Below are 17,826 nucleotides of genomic sequence, written 5' to 3'. Positions count from 1 at the left end.
CTCCAAAATATTCTACAATCTGGGGCTTTTTAACGTCACCATCATCAGCCTGAGTACACCCACTGCAGAGAAAATGGCTCTCCCATGTTCTACTGGCATATGATAGGCAGCTTAAAGTCTCACGTAAGAGCACACCCTTATCAAAGCGATGACTTGGTATCATAAGTGGCGGTCATTCACGTATTTTTCCGACCTTGAGCAGCACTTGCTTGCAGCTTTCTGAGTCATGCGATACAAGTGTGAATCACCTGTATTAGATACGTGCATTTTATAGGTCGTGGTAGGTTGTATGGGTCACGCGGGAGGGAGACAAATGGCGTCATGGCGTTCACGACATGCAGGTCACGCTACAGATATCAAAACTTTTTATTCATGTTTGTCACAAGCTCATGCCTTACTACGGTAATGTAAGTTTATACCAAGTTAAGGAGGCGACCACAAGAGCGCCCGGATGTATACTGTGATAGATAGATAGATAGATAGATAGATAGATAGATAGATAGATAGATAGATAGATAGATAGATAGATAGATAGATAGATAGATAGATAGATAGATAGATAGATAGATAGATAGATAGATAGATAGATAGATAGATAGATAGATAGATAGATAGATAGATAGATAGATAGATAGATAGATAGATAGATAGATAGATAGATAGATAGATAGATAGATAGATAGATAGATAGATAGATAGATAGATATTTGTTTTGTAATGAAAATATCCGGACCTAAATGGGCCTGTATAAGTGATGCCATAGGAACAGTTAACCGACGGGCACTCATGACGACGCAATGGATACCAAGATGTGGTAAGTGCAGTGGACGATGACAGCAGGACAGAATTTCCAAATTTTCAGTCATAGAGCGACATTAGCTTGCTTAGAAACAAAATGGTTAAAGCATACCACGAGAGGCTTTCGTCGTGCAACGGGAGTTAAAATTAGTTCCCATCGGCGACTAGCAGCGGTCGCGCGTACGACTGGTCACAAACAGTCGCGCAAAGCTCAAATGGTCGCAAAGCGACTCTTTTGGCTAGTCGCTTCCTGGCCGATTTTTCAGTCGCGCGACTGCAGTCGCAAAGCTGCAGGAACCAATCAGCGATGCCCAGAAGTGACGCCAGCATTTCTGCATATCCAGGCACATTTTTGTGTTCTTGTTGTTGCACGGGCCCCCTACCACCAGATACAAACGAGTTCGTTCCTCTGAGTCTGTGGCACCATGGCCACCACGGAGTACTTGGCTTGGAGAAGGCGGGGAGCAGCAGCTCGAGCACAATGTCGAATTCACGTAGCGGCATTCGCAATAATCTAAACACCGTCAAATTAAGAGAAAATAATTCTGCAATATTTTCCCCCGTGTTCAGAATCGTTTTTTGTTTTGAACTTGACTTCCAACCGCCTTCAATGCAGAGCGTTTGGAACGCGTTCGGGCTTCATGCCTTGGCACCGCCTAAAGACACCACGTGCTGCTTGAAGGCTGTGGCAATTCAAGTTAAACTCGAGGAGAGTTTCTGAATACGTGCCACTATCGGAAATACTTCACGTCATGTCGGCGCAGCTCGGGAGGTAGGCGACTTGCATGGCCAGCTACTCTCTCGAGTGAAGAGACGGTCCCACCCACCCCCGGCTTGTTTTTCTTTGGAGGCTTCTGTGCTGCCAGCGCTCACACCACGACATAGCGCATCCGTGCCATGACAATCTCTTGTTCTTCGCTTGAATCGAACTTCTTGAGGCTGCTGGGAAAGCTGTGCGAGAACGAACGAAAACAACAAATTCGGCTTGCTTGGTCCAGAGTTCTCGCTGATAACAAAATCCAGACGTGACTACCCGGTTTTGTGACTTCTGGTCGCTCGCATGCAGCGTACGCCGGTGTGAACATCAGTCGCTTCTTGGTCGCCAGTTGCAAAAGGTCCCGCGACTGCTGCTAGTCGCTGGTGTGCACCAACCTTAAAATGTGCTGAAGATGACAATGACTACAGTATTGCAAAAATGGGTAACCTGCATTCAAGCCCATGAGAGATAGGGTGTAGTAACTGAACTCATACTTAGAAACATGCAGAGTTAGGCATCAGAAAACACTGTTGATATTTATGCAGATTTTTGATTATTTAAAAACTTCTTTCTGTCACATTTGTCTTTGTGATTCAACTATGTCCCTTAAATATCAAGGTTTTCGGAAAAACACTTCCACTGCTATTCATTGTTGTCGCGACGCGATGGCAAAGATGTACCATCGGCGTAGCTAAAAATAACCGCACGTATCATTTCATTCCTCTGACGAAGCGACAAGAACAGCTCTCAAAAGATGGCTTCAATAGCTGAAAGCATTACGTGTTTTAAAAGGGTAATTATCGCGCTTCGTTTTTCTATTCTGAATATGGCCTCGACAAAGCTGGGAGAAAAAAAGAAAAGCCTGCTGATGCGTCATACGAGCGTCGTCTCTATAGAAGCTACACGTGGGATATTTTACGTCGATAAAGCAGCTGTTGACAAATGCAACATTTACTGCCATCTAAACCTGGTGACATTTTAATAATTCACAACAATATCTGTGCAAACGTCTGCTAGCTATACGCAGCCTCTGTATCTAAATCAATCGTTTGATAAATGCAAATGCCAAATAACCATCGATTTGATAAATTTATGTATGTCGTGTGAACGAGACCTCCGACGGATTGTACTAATCGCTGATATAAGTATAGTTGAGGACGTCACACTTGACGCTTGCGACATGCCTCTCAAACACACAGGCGCCCGAAAGTAATGCAAATAGGTGCACACCAAACAAGAGCTAAATCGTGCACTCGTCTTTTAACAAACAAGAACTCCATTCCTGTTCATAAGCGACATCTCATTTCTTTCGTCCATAACTTCTCCTGCTACTGTGACGGTATGACGAAAAACTTCCACAAATCTCGTCAGGGACAAACGAAAATTGTTGCTGCAAGTGACAGAGCACGTTTGTTAGAAGGCAGAACGATCGGCCTGAACTCTTGTACTCTAAGCTAATACTTTGCACATGCGAAAAGGCAAAAGGAGGAAAGCCATGACGACGATGAAGAGACAGAAAGGAGGGACGCGTGTGTACGATAACCACTTAACACCGTGTTTTTCCCTAAAGCTTGGTGTTCGGGGCAGTACTCCACAGAAATTTTGTAAATAGCCTTGCTGCAGATGTTGCTAGGCTTACGGCTTAAACTAGTTGATTCATGCTGACAGCTGTAAAAAAAGGAAGCAAAATTCTGACAAAACACACAAGATGAAGCCATGTCGTGTCTTTTTCATCTTGTGTGTCCTGTCAGAATTGTTCACTTTTTTTCTACACTTTAGGTAAGTCTTGTTTATGTCTTATCATACACTATGGAGAATAACTTAGCTCCACGGAGAGTTTTTACACCGATGCCTGACAACAACGTTGAAGCCAGCATGTTTTGTTCGGCTACACCTAAAGGACAGTCACACAATACATCGATTAGTGCATCATCCAATCGACAGCGCTCTGAGTTCAGGCTGCCTGCACAGCGGATAACGAGTGCGTACCGTCTAGTGAATGCGAGGACTATATAAATCGGGCGTAACAAACTAGCGTGACTTCGCTTCGTTTTATCGGGATGGTAGAAACCATGCGAAGGTCTACATCTCACAGACACCAATGTGAATTGTCTGCGTTAGACCACTAAGTTGTGCGCTCTCTCATAAGCGATTTCATCAAAAAGATCACATAACATCACTAGTGTAAAGTTTTAACGTGAACGGCGCTGTTACACGGAGCAGCTTTTGCTGAAGCGTCAGCTAGCTCATTGCCAGTCAAGGCACAGTATCCTGACATCCATTGGAAGATGATTGACTGACAAATCTGCAGCGTTACATTGAATACATTTGTTGTTTAGCAAGCCAATATAAACGCTCTCTCTTTCTTGAGCTTGAATAATGAATTTGCAAAGAGTATTGTGCATAAGAGATTTTTCTTTAGGCAGACATAAATCACAGCCCTTGGCTTACCTAAACACTTGCTTCTAGATGATCAAATGCGAGACGAGCATCGCTTTTTTAAGAAGCAGTAGGGGTAGAAACAAAGTGATACAGTGCTTCACACGAACACACGTCCCCTCTCACTTTTTTTCCAACACTATATTGCAATGTCAAAGCATAAATATCCGAGGGCTTAAATTACACATTAGGTTCTTCTTTGTCGTATAGGCTCAAGAACTTCGGTAAATAATTGGTGTGGTTCACGTCGGTGGCGTGGACAACGTCACTGATGAGGCACTGAAAACAAATTTTATGTGGTCAATGTTGAAAGTATACTGAAGTTCTCCACAGCCAAGAACCTTTTTCATCACTGAAACTTAAAGAGCATGGGTATAGAGTAACCGACAATGAGCACAGCTGATTGTAAAGTTAGGCAATCGAGAATATCTGGGTGCGAAATTGCACCCAAAGTGTAGTGCTTTCTGCAAAAGCACATGCTTAACATGCACTTAAGTGAAATTTTCTCTGCAGTAACCGGCGCTCTCTACAAAAGTAACCACAAGCACGGGCAGTTAGGAGGGTTTATCCAAATATAGAAGAGAACTGGAAGTGGGGTTCCTAATTCACAGAAACATAGCTGGCAACATAGAGGAATACTATAGCATTAATAAAAGGGTGGTAAGTATCGTAATTAAACTGAATAAGAGATACAAGATGAAAGTGGTATAGGCTTCCGCGCCTACATCCAGCCAAGATGACGCTTCAGTTGAAAGCTTCTATGAAAACGTGGAATCGGCAATGAGTAAGGTAAAAACACAGTATACAATACTGATGGGAGACATTAATGCAAAGGTAGGGAAGAAGCAGGCTTGAGACGAGGCAGTAGGAGATTATGGCATCAGTACTAGAAACGCCAGAGGAGAGCTACTAGAAGAATTCGCAGAACGCAATACTTTATGAATTTTGAATACCTTCTACCTAAAACGAGGAAACCGCAAGTGGACATGGAGGAGCTCTAATGGCGAAATTAAGAACAAAATACACTTTATAATGAGTGCACACCCAGGCATCGTGCAGGATGTGGAAGTGGTTGGCAAGGTACGATGCAGTGACCATAGAATGGTACGGTCTCGAATTCGCCTAGACTTGAGGAAGGAACGACAGAAACTGATACGCAAGAAGCCAATCCATGAGCTAGCACTGAGAGGAAAAGTACAGGAATTCAGAGTTTCGCTTCAGAACAGGTACTCGGCTCTTAGTGAGGAAACCAACCTTAGCTTAGATACAATGAATGATAGTCTGACGAGTATCATTACGGAGTGTGCAGTGGAAGATGGAGGCAGGGTAGTTAGACAGGATACTGGCAAGCTTTCCCAGGAAACGAAGAATCTCATCAAGAAGCGTCAAGTTGTGTAAGTCATGTACAACAGACAAAATAAACTGGCAGAGCTTTCGAAGTTGATTAATAGGCGTAAGGTATCCGATGTAAGAAGGTATAACATGAAGAGAATTGAACACGCTCTGAAAAACGGAGGAAGTGTCAAAGCAGTGAAGACGAAACTTGGGACAGTCAAAAATCGGTTGTATGCACTAAGAGACAAAGAGGGCAAAATAACTACCAATATGGATAGGACAGTTGAAATAGCGGAGGAGTTTTACAGAGATCTGTACAGTAGCCGGGACAACCACGACTTTGATACTATAAGAACCAGCAGTAACCCAGATGACACGCCACCAGTAATGATAGCAGAAGTCAGAAAAGCTTTGGAGAGCATGCAAAGAGGCAAAGCTGCTGGTGAGGATCAGGTAACATCAGATCTGCTGAAAGATGGAGGACAGATTGTGTTAGAAAAACTAGCCACCCTGTTTACGAGGTGTCTCCTGACAGGAAGAGTACCAGATTCTTGGAAGAATGCTAACAACATCTTAATACATAAGAAAGGAGATGAGATGGACTTGAAGAATCAGAGGCTGATTAGCTTGCTCTCTGTAGTATAATAGCTATTTACAAAGGTAATAGCTAACAGAGTAAAGAAAACATTAGAATTCAATCAACCAATGGAACAAGCAGAATTTCGAACAGGCTACTCAACAATCGACCACATTCATACAATCAATCAGGTAATAGAGAAATGCTCAGAATATAACCAACCACTATACATAGCCCTGATATATTGGGAGAAGGCGTTTGATTCAGTAGAAATATCAGCCGTCATGCAGACAGTGCGGAATCAGGGCGTCGATGAAGTATAAATAAACATCGTGGAAGAAATCTACAGGGGATCAACTGCTACCATAGTGCTTCATAAAGAAAGCAACAGAATACCAATCAAGAAGGGTTTAAGGAAGGGGGACACAATGTCCCCAATGATATTTACCGCGTGCTTGCAGGAGGTTTTCAGATGCCTAGAATGGGAACAGTTAGGGATAAGAGTTAATGGAGAGTACCTTAGTAACCTGCGCTTCGCTGATGAGATTGCGGTGCTCAGTAACTCAGGGGACGAATTGCAACTCACGATTACGGAGTTAGACAAGGAGAGCAGAAAGATGGGTCTTAAAATGAATCTGCAGTAAACGAAAGTAATGTACAACAACCTCGGAAAAGAGCAGAGCTTCGAGATAGGTAATAGCGCACTTCAAGTTGTAAAAGACTATGTCTACTTAGGGCAGGTAATAACCGCGGAGCCAAACACGAGATTGAAGTAACTAGAAGAATAAGAATGGGGTGAGCACATTTGGCAAGCACTCTCAAATTATGACCGGTAGATTGCCCCTATCCCTTAAGAGGAAGGTATATAACAGCTGTATCTTGCCGGTACTTAGCTACGGAGCAGAAACCTGGAGACTTACAAAGAGGGTTCAGCTTAAATTGAGGACGACACAGCAAGCAATGGAAAGAAAAAGGTAGATGTAACCTTAAAAGACAAGAAGAGAGCAGAGTGGATCAGGGAACAAACGGGGGTTAAGGATATCATAGCTGAAATCAAGAAGAGGAAATTGACATGGGCCGGGCATGTAACGCGTAGACAGAATAACCGCTGGTCATTAAGGGTAACTGACTGGATTCCCAGAGAAGGCAAGCGGCTTAGGGGTAGACAAAAGGTTAGGTGGGCAGACGAGATTAAGAAGTTTGCGGGTATAAATTGGCAGCAGCAAGCACAAGACCGGGTTAACTGGCGGAACATGGGAGAGGCCTTTGTCTTGTAGTGGACGTAGTCAGGCTGATGATGACGATGATTATGATGATGATGGTAACAACGCTTTCACAATGCGAAACGCTACGCGACAAATACTTTTTAGCCCTGCAAAGGCTTTTGAGAAAGTATATGTGGCGGAATGCGACACGTACCTTAAAAGGCAAACTGTGTCATATGTTTTTTTTTTTGTTTTGTAATCTGTGTTCCCCAGGCTCAGGAAATATCAGCTACAGTTCTTGTACCACGCCGCTTTTAATTCCAAACTTTTGAGCATATCGGTACGTTACGAAAGTGCAAATAACTCCACCAACACAATAATTATATCATCCTGCTTGAGATGTTGTAGCAGGCTCTTTCATGTGCCTTGCACGCAGACTGAAAATTTAAGGCGAAAGAATGCGCATACTCTTAATGTTGCACCAAATAACGCTGCACCAATAAGAGTTTGCAACCTCGACTTCTGACCCACCACCGTGGTCTAGTAATTAAAGCAATTGGCAGCTGACCCGCAGGTCCCGAGATTGAATCTGGGCGCCGGCGGCGCACTTACGATGGTAGCAAAAATCCTTGAAGCCCGTGTGCTTAGATTTAAAAGCACGTAGAAAACCTTAGGTTATCGCAATTTCCGTAGCCATCTTCTACGGCGTCTATGGTAACTTTATGACAATTTTGTGACGTTGAAACCCAATTGTTATTATCACCTTCACGTCTGTAGTAGCTTTGTGAGACCATGGGTGCAATTGTTGAGTGCTGCGACGGAACCATCGCCAAGGAAAAGTTTCAAGGCCCGTGTACTAGAAGTGATCACGGATAAATGACCATAGAAGGGCGAAATTTCCGGGGAACTCTACCAGGTCCTTCCTCGTAAACTTCTCAGCATTTCGGGAAGTTAAACTCACTCCAACTTTTATTACGTGGTCAGTACCTTCGCAAGTGGCTTCGCCCAAACAAAGCAGAGACGATGGTTATAGCGCGAGAACAAAACGATGACACAGAGACAAGAAGGACACAAAAGGCACTTCTTGTCTCTGTGTCGTCGTTTTGTTCTCGCGCTATAACTATCGTCATGCCATACCAACTAGCCCAAACTGCCACACTACAAAGCAGAGACGAGCCGCATCCGTAAGGGAAATGGCGGTAGCACTTTTTTCGTATCCACAACGAAGCACCGACACCGAAAAGATGTATTCTCATGTTATCGCAATTGGGGTGTTCACCGAAAACCGGATTCTGCGATAGACGTGTCCAACTCGGCTAACCTAACCAAAGCTGTCGATCAGTTAGCAACCGTTTTTCACTCGCCTAAATTAGTGGTGCAGATTTCGTAGTTCAAGCAATGCTCTGGTTGATATAGTTACCAGAGATAAACCCGATAAACCTGTCTCATCACGGAAAGTTCGTCGGCTCTGCGATAGATATCGGATGCTTTCGCCGGGTAAGGTACAGTGGTGAGCACTGTTAGGGTGAACCCGCGAGCGCGTGGCCGACGGCACCATTAGCGCCACGTAACAGCTATCGTTAGAAACATTGAACATGCGCAGCATGTGCTTTGCGAAACACTCTTTCCACCACGCGCATCACGTCATCGATATGCTTGTTCGTCGTGTGCTAGCCGCATTTTTTGTTCGCTGAGCTGATACGTTCTGCATGTCAAGGTCCATCTGGATTGAAGATTGGCGCGTGAAGGAAAAAGTGAGTGTAGGAGAGATAATTATTAAACTTTTGATTCAAGAAAATTGCAACTTTGCAATTCAAGTTAAACAAGGCCATGAGAACAAATATAAAAACATGAGCAAAATCTAATAGTGAGTCATGTGACCACTTACAGCAACGACTGCATCTATTCTGGACGGTAACGAGCCGTAAAGTGATCGAACATATTCCCGATCGGCTTTCAGCCTTTCCCACCCGTTGCTGACTTGCGCCCAGAACTGGTCCGAAGTCGCGGAATAAAGGAGCTTCCTTGCCAAAGAAGCTTTCAGACGGCCCCACACGTTTTCCGTAACATTCAGGTCTGCTCCTTTCGGAGGCCATTCCAGTAGCTGCATGTGCTGCTCCGCCTGGAACTCCTTGACAGCCCGCGCCGTGTGTAACGGTGACCGGTCCTGTTGGAACATGTAATCACCGTCTGGGAATAAACTGCTCGCACATGGCAACAGCAAATTATTCAAAATGTTGCAGTATTGTTCCGACGATAAGTGTCCACGTATACGTTGCAGGGGCCCTAAACCATATCTTTAAACAGCAATCCACACGCTCACACTCGATCTCCCGCTGGCAGTAACACCTTGCACGTTGTCTGGGTCGTTCCTGCGTGGCATTTTGACGTTAACTAAAACAATTGCTTTTCAAAGCAGGAAGTTTGCCTCACCATGTGCCTGGTAGTCTCCAAATACGCAATCTTTGGTGTTGTCGCGTCGAAAACGTTGTATCATCCAAAAAGATGACGCGAGCCCACTCTTCTGATGTCCATGCTTCATGCAACTTAGCGAACTGCCGTCGTGCGTCCTTGTGTGCTGCCGTTAGTCGTGGCTTCTGCGACGCGACTGCGAAGGCCCGCAGTACGCAGGCAACGTCGAACAGTGGTGTCCGAAACGTCGAAATCGAAGTCCTCGCGTATTGCTGGGGCTGGCAAGAAAGGGTTACGAACAGCCGCTGCAACTATGAGGGCGTCTTTATCGTCTGTGGGAGCTTCAGGGTGGGGCGCGCGGGGTGCATCCTGAACGTGGCCTTCATACTTGTAGGCTTGAATTATCCTGTTCACAGTCTTCAGGGGCCTATTAACTAAAGCACCAATATACCAGTGGAATAACCTTTCAGGGAAAGATCGACAATTGAGCGCCGTTCATCATGAGAAACCCTAGCCATAATACGATCTGGCGACTGAATGAATGGCTGCAAAAGATGCTTGGTTGTTTTATACACGCCGTTGCATGCACGACAACTTTAAAGGTAACGAATAGACACGCCCCCATATATATACAAGTTTTTTTGTATTGTCCTGTTCAAGCACTAGTGTTTAAAGAAATTCTAAAATGCAGGATGCGTGGGCTTAGAACACAAAAATGCGGCTAGCAGACGATGAACAAGAGCATTCATGACGTCATGCGCGCGGTGGAACAATTATTTCGCGGAAGGCGTGATGCGCATGCGCAATGTTTCCAGTGATGACCATAACGGGGCGCTGACAGTGCCGTCGGCCACGCGCTCACGTGTTCACCCTAACAATGCTCGCCGCTGTACCATTGCCGTACTGACTGGTCGACAGCGTTCGTGCGCACAGGCCGAGATTCGACGCCATTTTGGCCAGCGCGTGTATTACGCCGTGTTCGACATGGAAAGGTCCACCATTTCGTCGACGCCGCTTTTGTGAGCTTCGCCGTTAACGGGTGAGTTGTTTCGGAATTGCAGTTCTAGTTAGCCTGACGAGTGTTGAAAGCTCGGCTAGTTGGTACAAGTTCGTCTTCTAGCAAATTGCGCAGCAGACAACGGAACGGCAGACGAGCGCTCGTCTGTCTCGTTCCGTTCCTTCCGTGTGCCACGTCTGTTGCGCAGTTATCTAGAATATTAATCTCGATAGCGTTAGACGAAAGTATCCAATCGAAGAAAAAGATATTTTCAGCTGCATTTGTAAGTAGTGTTGATTCTCGCCTGGAGGGAAGGTTGCGCTTAACAGTGTAAGTTACCGTGTTAGGCAGAGGCCGACATATTTTTTTTTTATTTGAATATACTGCAGGCCCTTCACGGCCCAAGCAGGAGTGGGTACACAGATACATCGAAATACATACATTGCCAGAGAAAAAAAAATCATGGTGCAAATTCAATACACTGTATGCGGTTGATGAAAGAGTCAATCGTACTACAACAAACAATGTCGTTGGGTAGGCTGTTCCAGAGGGAGATAGCTGACGGAAAAAGTGAATGTTTGTGAGCGTTTACACGACTTAAAGGTTGGCGTATTGTTTTAGAATGATTTAGTCGGAATGATTGTTTAAGTGGATCTTGCAGATAATGAGAGCGTGATATGTGGAAATGACCATGATATAATTGGTAAAGGAATTTTAATCGTGACATTATTCTGCGTTGAAAAAGTTGTTTTAAGTTTGCCCTTGCGAGTAAATCTGCGGTACTGGACTGCCTCGCGAATTCTGAATATACGAACCTTACTGCCAATTTTTGTATTCGTTCTATTTTACTAATCAGGTACTTTTGATGTGGACTCCAGATGAGATCGGCGTACTCTAAACATGGTCTAATTAGTGTTTTGTAGGCATTTATTTTAATATGTGGTGGTGCATTGCGCAGTTTTCTTCTCAAGAAAGATAATTTCTTTTCCGCTTTCTGACACATGGCCAAGATGTGTGGTTCCCAGTTAAGATTCGGCGTGAGTGTAATGCCTAGGTATTTTACTTGATTGCATTTTTCGATAATTGAGTTTCCAATCCTATATGTATAGTTAAGGGGGGATTTCTTATTTGTGAAAGAAATGCAATGCGTTTTTGATGTGTTTAATTTCATGCCCCAAGTATTGCACCAGGAATAAATTGCCTGAAGTGAATTGTTAAGTTTAGTTTGGTCGTCTGAATTGCGCACGACTGTGTACACGACACAGTCGTCGGCAAACAGACGCATCTGAATAGGGTTCTCAACGGAAAAGTGGATGTCGTTAATAAACATTAAAAATAGCAGAGGTGCAAGAACCGATCCCTGAGGTACACCAGAATAAACATCAAGTGGTTCTGATAGCTGATTGTCAATTTTAACTCTTTGTTTCCGTTTAGTTAAGAAGTTGTTGATCCAGGATATTATTTTGATATCAATACCAAAAGCCGTTAGTTTTTTGACTAAATCCAGATGTGGGACAACGTCGAACGCCTTAGAAAAGTCTAAAAATATAGCATCTAATTGGACGTTATCGTTGATTGCGTTGGCTATGTCATGAGTTAATTCAGCTAATTGGGTTATAGTTGAGAGGCCTGATCTGAAACCATGCTGTTGTTTGTAGAGAAGTTCGTTTGTTTCTAGGTGAGTTATTATGGCCTTGAAAATTACATGTTCCATTATTTTGCAGCACGAACTCGTAAGTGACACTGGGCGGTAGTTGCTTATTTCTAGTTTGGGGCCTGATTTATGTATAGGAACTACTACAGCATTGCACCAGTCGTCTGGTATCTGTGAAGTTTGAAGAGATAACGTGTATATTTTAAAGAGATACTTAGATGTCCAATTAGCGTATCGGCTTAAAAATGAGTTAGTGATTTGATCGGGGCCCGTAGATTTCTTTTGATCAAGCTTTTGTAATAGAGAAAGTATGCCCTCCTCATTTACGATTAATTCTTCCATGGGTATTTTCACAGTATAAGGAGGTAGTAGCGCATTACTGGTATGCTTCGTGAAAACTGACTGAAAAAACTTGTTCATCTCATTAGCAATGTGTTCGGGATCTTTAATGATTTGTTCCGAATTTTTAATTTGTGAGATTGAGTCTCGTTCATCTGATAAGTATCGCCAGAATTTTTTGGGACAGTGCGCCATAAACGAAGCTAACGTAGTGTTAAAGAAGCGGGTTTTTGCTTCTGACATTTTATGCTTTAATGTCCCGATAAGATCACGTACGTTGTTTTTGGTTCCCTTTTTCTGCCGTCGTTTTATTTTTCTTTTCAGTTGAATTATCTCACGCGTTATCCAAGGGTATTCTCGGTTGATGCGTTTCTTTTTATTCGGAATGAATGTGTCTTCGCAATATTTAACAGTGCTTTTAAAATGCGCCCAAAGTTCTTTTACGTCTGTAAGCTCAATGAATTCATGAAATTGTGTTTCCAGGAAACGTAGCACAGCAGGGTCATTTGCACGTGCGTAATCTTTAAAGTAAGTAGGTAGTGGCTTTTTGTATTTCTTCGCGCATGAAATAGGGCAGGTTAAGGTAATCGATTTGTGATCGGAAATGCCATTCTCGATGGACGCAGAAGAACCTTCTAATGTACTACTTACAAACGCTAGGTCAAGTAAAGACGATGACGTCGCAGTGATCCGAGTGTTATCAGTTACTAGTTGATTCAATGAAAACGCGAACGCTACGTCCAGTAGTAATTCTGAACTAGCAACGTCACGACCATCATGTGAACCATTGTTCCAATTTATTCCGGGAAGATTAAAATCCCCAGCAAGGATAATTTTTGACCTAGAGTTAGTATGCTTTGAAAGATAATCATGAATCACTTCAATGTAGTCAGGTGCCGCATTTGGAGGCCGATATACCCCTCCTACAATTATACTTTTATCATAATATGTTATTTTGCACCAGACGCTTTCGTGGTCGGGAATGCCATCGAGTTCAAAGGATTTGATATTTTTTTTAATTGCTACCGCTACGCCCCCGCCTCTTGACCCTCTATCTTTACGGAGCAGTCTGTATGAGGGAGGGACGACTTCCGAGTCACGTACTCCGGAGTGAAGCCAAGTCTCTGTTATTATTAGAACGTGAGGTTGGTAGGACGAAATTATGTTCTCTAGTTCATCAAACTTGTTTAGCACACTTCTGGCATTGAGGGAAACGATTCTAAGTGTTTTAGTACTGTGCTGTCAGTTCGAGTTTTTCTTATTTGTAGAAGTTTTATGCTTAGATGAAGTTGGTCGGTTGTTTCGTGGTGGACCCGCTTTCTTCGATATATCTGTTCTAGCATTCTTTACTGGGTCCCAAGTATAAACTTTATCATTGACTTTCAGTTTATCGAACGACAGTTTGACTTTTGCTCCTTTGGCCCTTTCGTTTGCCGCAGAGTGCCATAAGTGCGCGCGCATATCCCTTACTCTTTTGGAAAAATCTTCGGAGACGGATAAGGGCGTACCCTTGAGTTTATAACAGCAAGATAAGATTTTGTTTTTTTCACTGTAGTCGAAGAGACGTAGGATGATTGGCCTTCCCTGGCTGGTTCTATGGTTGCCTATTCTATGAATCCTTTCGATGGTCTTTACTTCGAAAGTAAATTTTTTCGGGGGAGTTTGGAGGCAGAAATGGGTTCACACCCCCTTGGTCACGCCAGTAACGGCGTAATGAAGTATGGGTTACCCCATTTTGCTGCACCACAGGCTTTAGGGCATCGCTATATGTAATCTGAATGAAGCTTGGGTTACCACATTTCACTACGCCACAGGCTTTAGGCGCATCACTACATGTAATCTGAAGCGCATGGCTTCGTCTCCATTCTCGAGTACTTTGACGGTGGCGGAGGGCTCCTGCTCGTTGACTTAGGTGCACCGTAGTTGGTCAAAATTATACAAGATGGCCCCATCAGCGTGCGTCATGATCATGACGCATTTCGGGGCGAGCCTTTTTTTTTCTACAAGTGGCTGTTATGACTTGCACACTAGCATGGAAGTAATATTTTTAAGAGGAGAGGTATGTTATTTGTGTTCTTTGGCCTATTTGATCCAATATATGCGTCACTCTCCAGTTAGCTGTATTATACTCCTATATGAACGCGTTGCCGTGCGTCTTTGTTTCCTTCTATGGTGAGCTTCTTTGCCTTATGGTAGCGACTGCAATTCTCAACGTAAACTTTAATATATACCTTATGTGAGCTTCGTTTCAATTTTCTTTGACCATCTCTGCCTTACGGCACCAATTGTTTTTATGAATTTACACTGTGTAGTTTCCTATCTTCGTGAACATGAGGACTTCGGCATACTGTAAACAAATAAATCAGTAAATAATTAAATTGTGTAATTTCTTGTCGCTAGAGAAAGCAAAAGTTATTTTACAGTTTTCAACGAGCCCCGCTGGTATACCAATATATGATGTAATAAAACAAGCGGTTATTCAACTGTATATCTTGGAAAATCAAGTAGCTTGATTCCTGTGAATTCTGTTCAACGAGCTTTTGAATTCATAATCTGAATGGCCACGTGAGCGCGTTCTTAGTTGTCCTTCTCGCGGATTCCGTACATTACTTGGAGATTCGAAATGTTCTTTTTGTTTGTTTGTTTTTCAATTTGTTCGCTATAAGAAAGATTTTGCGACGTGTAGTCAGAATAAGACCCTTTTATGTATTGCTGGATATACCTGGTTACTTCCTTTCTTCCTGGTTAACCTCCCTGCCTTTTCTCTTGTTGTTTTTGCCCTTCCATCCAGAATATGAAAAAATTCTATTCCACTTCAGTCTACTGTTCTTACAAGGTGATTTGTCGAAAAAAGTCATTATGTGGGCACGCTGTGATACACAGTACCAAACATTCTGCGAGACCGTGTAATCTACCACGGGACTTAAACGTCGTTTCCGGCTGGACATATAAATAAAACAATCTTCAATATCAACCTTTGCAGTTACCGCAACATTAGGTCACTCGTATCTTGTCTAACTTCTTGTACTCTCGAGAAAAATTGTGTGAACAGGGATTCGGAGGGATGATGCACTGGTGCATAGGCGTTAAATGTCGGTCAAGTTTTTGTGAGACCTTAATATACACCGCTTATATATGAAACCTACAAATCAAATTCCGTACAATATTCTCTTTTACGAGTTCTTGAGCGAAATGATTACTGCATCAATTATCATGTGTTACTTCACCGATAAATGCTTCGCGATGATCCCCTGTGATAGTTCTTATTGTTCAGCGCTATTGCAGAGTTTAACAGTTTGAAATATTCTTTTGATACAACATACTTCGTGGCATTTAGGCACATGTTCAGAGACAATGTATGTACTCGACAATTTAAGCACAAAAAAGGACAGCCACGTGGATAGAAAAAAAAGATGATTGATGCATGATGTGAAGCAAGGGTAACCAGAATAGACCAGTGTTATCAAGGCTAATAAAAGGCTCAACTGCAGCTGGTGGTGCTCCGTTGAAACGGAGTACGCTCTACTTTCCTCTTTAAAACTTGAAAAGGAACGCAATGTTGTCTTGGCTTTTTAATAAAAAAAAATAATCGTTCGATTGATCACGCGATGTTGCCTTCATGGAAGAGTGGGACTGTTTTTTCCCTTTTTGTAAACTCTCACAAATTGGTCGCCAATATACGCTCTCCTTCTTTATTAAAACTACATACTTAGGTTTGATTGAATTTGCATAATTCTTCTTTTTTGTAATTTGTATTCTATCGCCACTGCTGGTTTTCATATCACCCTGTCGAGTTTGTAGGACGTAAAAATAGTTTATACAGGATAACCTCAATATGGCGACGATACACCCAGTAAGCCATAAGTCATGATAGGAGAAACTATGTACACAGAACAGGACAAAGACAGTCTACTCAGTTTATGCTCTCCTCGAAAACATAATTGATATCTATGGCTACGGAAGGCCATCTGAGTAGTTTTAGAGCCGCATCAGAGTCATAGAAGCTGGTGTTTTGATACCTGATGTAAGGGATCACATGCCAATTTTTGTTACCAACCCTCATTCAAAAACATATCGTATGCATGCCAATCAAGCTTTCTAATTTAAAAGCATTACCAAAACCAATATTGCTGCTTTTGAAACGTCTGTTAGTGAAGTTGCATGGTCAGATCTTTATCAGTTAATAGATCCTGTCGCTGCTTGCAAATACAAATATTTTACCAATTACTTTAAACATTTTAATTAAACATTCCCTGTAAAAACTAAAAAACCAAGCAATAAATGTAGAAACATTAGATTGCTGCGACTCTGCTTAGTCCAATGAAGGAACGAGATACTTTTTAATGACCTCATTAGAACTAAACAGCCTGATATTGTAGTTGATTATAGGAAGATCAGGAATAAACTAGGCGACGATATTAAGGAAGCACGATATTGTTAATACGAAAATAAGTTCGAAAATATCCTCGGTGACCCGAAACGTGTGTGGAATACACTAAAATGCCTATTACTTGAAAAAGAACAAATCGGCGTCGCTGAAGTTGTAGATGTTAATATACCATATTCAGGGGCATCTTTATATAAGCATCGGTAGGCGAAGACTATGACAATCGTGATTACTGGTCATACGTTATGCGTAGCACTTTCCAAGTTTTTTTTTTTCATGGAGCCTACACCAAAAAATGAAAATAAAGCTCAAATACTGAAACTAAAATATGCGGTCGCAGGTGACGAGGAGGAGATAAAAGCCGAGCCGATAAAAGCTGTTGTCGACCACATCAGCAATCCTTTAACATATATATATATATATATATATATATATATATATATATATATATATATATATATATATATATATATATATATATATATTGTGTGTGTGTGTGTGTGTGTGTGTGTGTAACCTCATTTGGACTTCAGGTGTGTTCCCAGATAATTTAACAATCGCAAGACTATCAGTCATATTTACAAGAGGTGATAGGAATGATATAGGCAACTACAGACCAATATCTCTATTTTCTATATTTTGAAAATTTTTTAAACAAATGATAAATGTAAGAATTATAAAACTCTGCACTAAAAATGGTATACTTACAGATAATCAACATGGCTTTACGAAAAGCTCTAGTGAAATGGCATTTACAACTATCAAAGAACAAATCATTCAGATTTTTGAAGACAAATTGTCTACTCTAGGTTATATGAGTTTATTAGGCGTCGCATCTTATTAAAAAATTTACTGGATATGGTATTAGGAGACTTAATCTTGACTTCATACATAGTTATTTGACAACTACTACAAGTACACACTCA

General features: G+C 42.3%; 1 long non-coding RNA gene across 11 annotated transcripts in view; it reads left to right on the top strand.

Annotated features, from left to right (window-relative positions):
- Window positions 1–10,365: 10,365 nt before the first annotated feature.
- Window positions 10,366–17,826, top strand: part of LOC119165783 (uncharacterized) — a 44,730-nt gene continuing 37,269 nt past the window's right edge. For all 11 annotated transcript variants that reach the window (XR_012885569.1, XR_012885568.1, XR_012885559.1 and 8 more), the window contains exon 1: window positions 10,366–10,562. This is a non-coding gene — a long non-coding RNA (uncharacterized LOC119165783). The remainder of the gene's footprint in view (window positions 10,563–17,826) is intronic.

The sequence above is a fragment of the Rhipicephalus microplus genome, chromosome 8, assembly GCF_043290135.1.
Source record: "Rhipicephalus microplus isolate Deutch F79 chromosome 8, USDA_Rmic, whole genome shotgun sequence".
Lineage (NCBI taxonomy): Eukaryota > Metazoa > Arthropoda > Arachnida > Ixodida > Ixodidae > Rhipicephalus > Rhipicephalus microplus.
Note: the sequence above shows the minus strand (reverse complement) of the source record. Positions and strands in the feature narration are given on the sequence as shown.